The following is a 6,873-nucleotide window of genomic DNA, read 5'->3' as shown; positions in this document are numbered from 1 at the left end:
CTGGGTTTGAGTTTAGAAAGTACAAATGTCTTTGCACTTCCAATGCAAGAGCATGTACCACAATCTTTAAGTCATACTCTAGAAGTTGCATTAGCTCAAATTGTTCAGAACTTTTTTCTTGAGGAAGCAGAATTCTTACTCAAGTCAAGAAATTCTTATTCAAATACAATATTTTGGTCTCCTGATTACTTTACCTACAGGATAGTTTGGTACATGGTCCTGATGCTAGCAAATATATATATATATATATATATATATATATATATATATATATATTTGTGAAGTCTAATTTATGCATTCTTGAATAGCCATCTAAGGTATAAAATATTCTCCTAAGCCACTATTTTTCTTCACTCTGAAAGTTCAGTTAAATAAACATTTAGCAAAGAAAGTTTTCATAGAGCTCAGTATACTACTATCTCAACATAAAATTTAAAGGTACAGTAAGGTTTGATTGTCTAGAGAATGATAACAATTAACAGTGTTGTATAATGCATTAAATACAGATGAAAAAAATGTTTAAAATTTATGTTCCCTCACTCATTTACTTCTTACATTAATTAACCCCTTTTAATTAAAAAGATCAACTAATCAAAGGAATTGGATGGATTTTGTTAAAACCAAAGTTTACATTAAAATTCATGAATGTAGTATGTAGTACAGAAGAGAGAGACTATGTCTACATTCAGTGTTCTGACTTCTAAACACCTGAATGATTAGTAGCCCATCATTCCCTGAAAAGAAGAATCTGAGACCACCATCAGTCAAGTTCCAAGGGACTCATGCAGTAAGTTAGCTGAGACAATCAACAGTCAGGCACCTTGCAAGTTCCCACAGCTTCTAGGACCCAGAGCAAGCCTGAGACTAGAAAAATCCTGATCAAGACTTTGAGCCTGGAATGGAGTGAGCTCTAGACAGATGATCTTTGCAAGGGACCACTCAATTAGGCTAGGCTAGGAGTGAGACTAAGATGACCACCAGACTTGTAAGATGGGTCCCTGATCATGAGCTATCCTTAAATAACCACTAGTCCATCATAGGCAGCCTTGGGGAAAGGAAGAAGTTACACCATGCCCAAGAAGAACCCTGTCTGATGCCATCAGGTACAAGCAGGGAATAGGAATCCTAAGATGACTGCAGACATTCAGAGACCACAGGAGCATATAAGTGGTGCAGAAGAGAAAGAGATAAAGAAACAAAAGGATCTGGGCAAAAAAGAGGTAGAACTGGAGGCTCAATGGTAGTGAGCAATAACTTGATGTGGGTAGTTTATGATGCCACCTGGAACCATTATAGAGAGTCTTGGCCTGTGCCCTTCCCAGACTTGAGCATGTTTTTTTCCAGCCATGAGCAGTTTGAATAGACCTTGAGAGTTTGCCAAGTTGGACCTTAATGACCTTAAGGATCTAGGTGAGTCATCTGCTTGGTTGCATGTGCAACTTCCTACAGGAATTTAGAAGAATAGACTATCTACTCACCTTGCTTTGCAACATAGTCCAGCTGTAACAAAGAATGGGTCTGTGGGCTTTCCCTATATAAATGCAATGCTGAATATTAAACTTGAAGCATTGATCAGAACTTTGTCTTGAATTCATTCTTCTCTTGCCTCCCTCTCTTCCTGTCTTTTTCATTTCCAGCCTCCATTTCAGGTAAACCCAGTTCGTCAATGGCTGCTGGACAGCTACACTGGCCTGTGCTTTCATTGAGGGACATATTTGTGTCTGTGGCCCTGCAGTAGCAGGGATCTGTTACCACTGTAGAAATTAAGCAAAATGGAGACACTTCATAAAAATACCAGAAAGCAAGGAGGTCCACTTATCCTTGAGACAAAGGGTTTTAAAGGACTTTACAGAGCAAACACCCATCCCCAAGGAATGTACATTTCCAGGAGACATTCCCTGGAGGGAAGATTTCCCCCACCCCTTCTACAGGTATCTTATCCTCACCTGGAGGAGAAAGGTCAATAGGAACTAAAGAACAATGAAGAAGATAAAGTGTAACCAGCCCATGTTGTAAATTGTAACTAGCTCAAGTTGTAAGCTGTAAAACTCTGTTCTGAAATGGTAGGTAAACTTAAAGCTTTGTTTCCTCAGGGTTGCTCTGGTCCTGAATACAGAGTGACCCTAGTATTCTAGTTTCAATTAAAAAAATAACCTCGTGTTATTACAGCAGCCTCCTTCCTGATTCTTCGCGAATGGGGTACCCATGCTGAATATAACACCACCAAAGTCCTGACAGACTATGCTGGTCTGGGCTATGTCCTAGAGATATGTTGGTGTCTGAAGGCTTTGCACAAAAAGCCACACCCCTCACCTGGGCATCCTGGGAAAGTTGGCCATGAGGGCATAAAAACAAGAGAGTTGATCTTGCCCTTTGTCTGGTGTAGTACTCAGGAGAGCAAGTATTACACATTGGGAGAGTTGAAGGGAGCAAGACCTGGAGGAAACCTGGCTGTACCACTCATCTCCCATGCAGTGTGTTCAACAAAGGGAACATACTCTCCTCTCACTCATTCCTCACAGTCTCTTTCAAGCAGAAGACCAAGCAGTGAAAGGTCATAAGAACAGAAGAGCTTTCTGTGCCCCTCCCCTCCTGCAACACTAGGAGAGCAGGCCCTGTACCTATCCTGGGAATCACAGTAGAGCTGACTCTTATAGCAGGGACATGGATGATAGATCTTTAAGGCTTGAGTGTGTGAGAGCTTTAAGTTTTTCTACCATTTCAGAACAGAGTTTTACAGCTTACAACGTGGGCTAGTTACAATTTACAACATGGGCTGGTTATCCATGTTTTCTATCATTAATCGAATTTGTATTTCTAGGGTTGTTTCAGATAAACATAGGGAGTCTCCCTGGAGTTATTACTTTACTTTGTGAAATTCTTGCAATAGAGATCAACATCTTACTGTTTAAAGGCAAAATAGCTATGTGAGTGTGTGTATACAATATATGTAATATAATATATGTAACATATATTACACATATATATGTATATGTACATTTATAATGTCATATACATATATAAATATATCAATATTCATATCTCTTAAAATATAACTGCCATAGATATATCAAGATATTTATGCTTTTAAACACAGAAATCTCTGTAATTGATAGAATAATTAAATCTTTAAATTCATTATACACTGATTATGTTGCTTGAAACTGATATGCAAGTGAATGTTTTACTTGCTAACAATAAACAAAAAAAAAACCCATGAATAACAGAAAAGAACTATAGATAAGTTCTCCAGTATTTATATCTTTTAGTATAATTATTTTTTGTAAAAACATATTGTTACCTTGCTCAGTGATAATTATGGAATTTTTCTCATATAGGAATTCTCAAGGAATGAAAAGTCTGCTAATTTCAAAGTAAAACAAGGCAATACAAAATGAAGGGCCCCTGCAAATTAATTAGTCAAAGCAAGGCAGAATACATAGAAATATTTAAAAAGGGATAAACTAAACCTCAGAATGTCTGTAGCAAAACTGATAGAGAATGGATGAGTTGGGTAATGTGGGCTGTCAGCTTGACTAGATTATGACTAGCTAGGATTGCTGATGTGTGGAAGGACAGTGACAGCAAGGCAGCATAGGATCCTGCAAACCCATCCTTTTCTTGGTGAATGTGTCCCTGGCTTCTGCCAAAATGTCATCAGACCCACATTTTTGAGCCTTTGAGTGGAAACACAATACATGGCTCCTCCTAGAGGCTTCTGGGTGTTCAGCATCAGACTGGGGCTACAGAAGCACCAGATTCTGAATTGGAACCTGGTTCTTTGTCCCTCCAATGTTTACAAAGTTATTGCCCATATCTTTTATATGTGCCAGTTGAATCAATCCCTTTACTCTGTTGGATCTATTCCACTCAATTAAGGCTTCTTAAAGGTTTTTTCTTGTGACACCTCACCATCCAATAATTTTTTCACACTATTGTAAGTCTGTATATGTAATATGTATATATACACAAATCAAATTATTACTGACAATAAGCTACAAAGAAATTTATTTTAAAAGTTCTTTATGCCAATATACTTTTACTATGTACTAAAACTGAAAGAACTTTGCTTATTAATGTAGTTGATATTCTTATCTTTACATCAGATTGAATTCAGGAGACAACACTTTTCAATATTTCAATCTGTGATCACTACTTTTATTATGTAATTATCAAGTCTGAGAATGTGGCTTTGTAAGAGAACATAGTGTACCATGGTAAAAATATACTGAAGACTATTTCAAAAATGAATGGAAGATTGTAGTTCTGAGTTCTGCCTCTCCTCTCATGGTTTCTGAGTGTGAGGATACATGGGCTTATAGAGGACATGGCCAAACGGCCCTGAAATGGGTGCTGAAGACCGCTGTGTGCCTCTTTTCTCCAGTATGTCAGATGCTGGTGCAGCCTGAAGCACACTCCAGGATCAGCAGGGTTCCAGGATTAACAGATGCAGGGTTTCAGTCCAGTTGGGAGCAAGCGTTAGAGGTAGAGGAAGAAGGACTTCCTTGAGAATCTTCCTGTTATGACTAAAACCTTCTCCAATGATCTTTTAAGAAGCAGCTCTCTGAGGCGATCTTAACTTGTTCTTATTTCTTTATTGGGAGTAAATTTGAATCTGTTCCTTTCTCTATTGGGGTGAACTAAGGGTAATATAATTTTGGCAATGGGAATATTCAGGGTGGGAAAAAAGTCACTGGCTGAAAGCTAAGGTACTAAGAAGTCTCATTAGTATGAGAGGCTGCCCAGGTGCTGGGTACATAATTGGGTTCACCTTGTTGGGGGTCATTTGGTTATGTGCTTTGTGGCAGGCAAGGAAACTGGAAAGGAGTTATCCTATTCCTGTTGATCTCAGGAAGAGATTCTAATCTCATTTTTTGAGATTCCTTGTGTTTGGACATGCCCAACCTTGCCTGTTCCACGCCAGTTTCTTTGGTGGCATTGTCCAAAAGCCCAACAAAAGTTCTCACTAGTTCACAAGCAAAAATCCCTTCATAGCATTTAATTAAACTTGTCATCATCTCAATCATCAAATTGCAAAATCAAGCATTCTAATATTATATAATCTATAATATACTAATTTTATAATTATAAGTTAAGAAATAACAAGAGTAAATAAGTAAAAATTTTTGTTTTCCATTAAAAAGATACATGTCCTTGTAATAGAACAAACTGCCTAGTAAAATGAAAACACTGCAATTTTTAATGAACAGTAGTTTCAAATCAGAGTTGAGTTGTTTCAGATAGTATCCATCAGCATTAAGGAAATGACATCATGTGCAGGGCAATGTACTCCTTGTGTGTGTTCAGAACCAAGTCCTCAGGAAAGTCACAGAACTCCACAATGTCAATGGAACAATGGACTCCACAAACAATGTCAGAAACACCTGGAATTTATAATAAATATATTTCTGAATTAAATGTTTTACTATGTTTCTAGTAATATTTTATTAGTGACAGATGTTTTTCATGACCCCCACAATCAGTTTTATGAGTGGCATTAGAACTCACAGTCCAAAATGCAATCATGATAAACAAAACTAACATATGTCACTGAACAGAGCTGATCCAGAAATTCAAAGTAGTAAATATAGATATCTGATTGACATATTCAATATTCTGTTGGTTTTTATATGTGGTATTTAAGAGTGATCCCCATCAGTGTGTGTTTCATTTTTAAGATAACATAAAAATGTTTTTGTAAATAAATTATGATATAAAAATTACATTCTTTAATGTTTGTTATTCTGTAGACTATTATTGGTAACAATTACTGGCATTTTATATAAAGATGGCTTTTCCCATAGATTTTCATTTTATATAGTCATTTTCTAAACAATATGATGCTAACAATGATGTTAATTATACAGTTAATGTCCTTAACAGTCCTTTAATTCCATTACTCTGGATGCAGAGGAAAGCAGGTCTATGAGTTTGATGCCAGCCTGATCTACAGCCATATCTACAGTTCCTTGTCTCAAAAAAACTAATAATAGATACATACATAGATGATAGAAAGGTAGATAGATAGATAGATAGATAGATAGATAGATAGATAGATAGATAAATGAGAGATAAGTAGATAGATGGGTGATAGATAGGTAATAGATAAATAGATGGTAGTTAGATTAGATAGATAGATAGATAGATAGATAGATAGATAGATAGATAGATAGATAGATAGATAGATAGATGTGGGGCCCAGTGGCTCACTGCTGAAGTCTACTGCTGCAGCTCTTTCTCCTGCTGCTAATGGCCTGTGGCAGGGAATGTAAGTAAAAAAGGAGGCAATGTATAAATAAGATACTTTATTATAGGAAAGAGAAAATAGGCCAGTCAAGTAGAGAGAATGAAAGGAGAGGAAGGAGAGAAGAGAAGGAGAAAGAGAGAAAGTAAAGAAAAGAAAGCCAGACAAGAGAACAAAGAGCATGAAAGAGAGGAGGAGGACAAGAGAGGAGCAAAGAACAAGAGAAAAAAAGCAAGAGGGGAGACATGGAGCAAGAGAAGAGACAAAGAGCAAGAGAGAGCAAGAGAGGTAGGAAGAGGGCAAGAGAAGAACAAGGAGCAAGAGAGGGAGGAGGGGGCAAATCTCCGTTTATATTGTATGGGGCGTGGCTATCTGTCTTTGGGGTGAAGCATACCTGGCTATGGTCACATCACTGGGGCTAGGTTCCAACTAGAATGAGGGGTTGTGATAAAGCAGGAGCCAAAGACTCAGGAGCTATAGCCAAACTCCTTCTGCCCCCTGCAGGCAAAAACTGCCCACTAGGGCTCCAGGGCTCAAGGCCAATTACTTTACTGAGCCTAAGTTGCCTGAACAGACCACTGCCCGAGAGAGAGAGAGAGAGAGAGAGAGAGAGAGAGAGAGAGAGAGAG

The 6,873-nt window shown here is 37.7% G+C and overlaps 1 pseudogene; it reads left to right on the top strand.

Annotated features, from left to right (window-relative positions):
* The first annotated feature begins 624 nt into the window (after positions 1-624).
* Positions 625-732, top strand: LOC116072278 (annotated as a pseudogene).
* Positions 733-6,873: the final 6,141 nt, after the last annotated feature.

This window comes from Mastomys coucha, unplaced genomic scaffold, assembly GCF_008632895.1.
Source record: "Mastomys coucha isolate ucsf_1 unplaced genomic scaffold, UCSF_Mcou_1 pScaffold1, whole genome shotgun sequence".
NCBI classification, from domain to species: domain Eukaryota; kingdom Metazoa; phylum Chordata; class Mammalia; order Rodentia; family Muridae; genus Mastomys; species Mastomys coucha.
The sequence above is the reverse complement of the archived record's forward strand: the minus strand, read 5'-3'. Positions and strand labels throughout refer to the sequence as shown.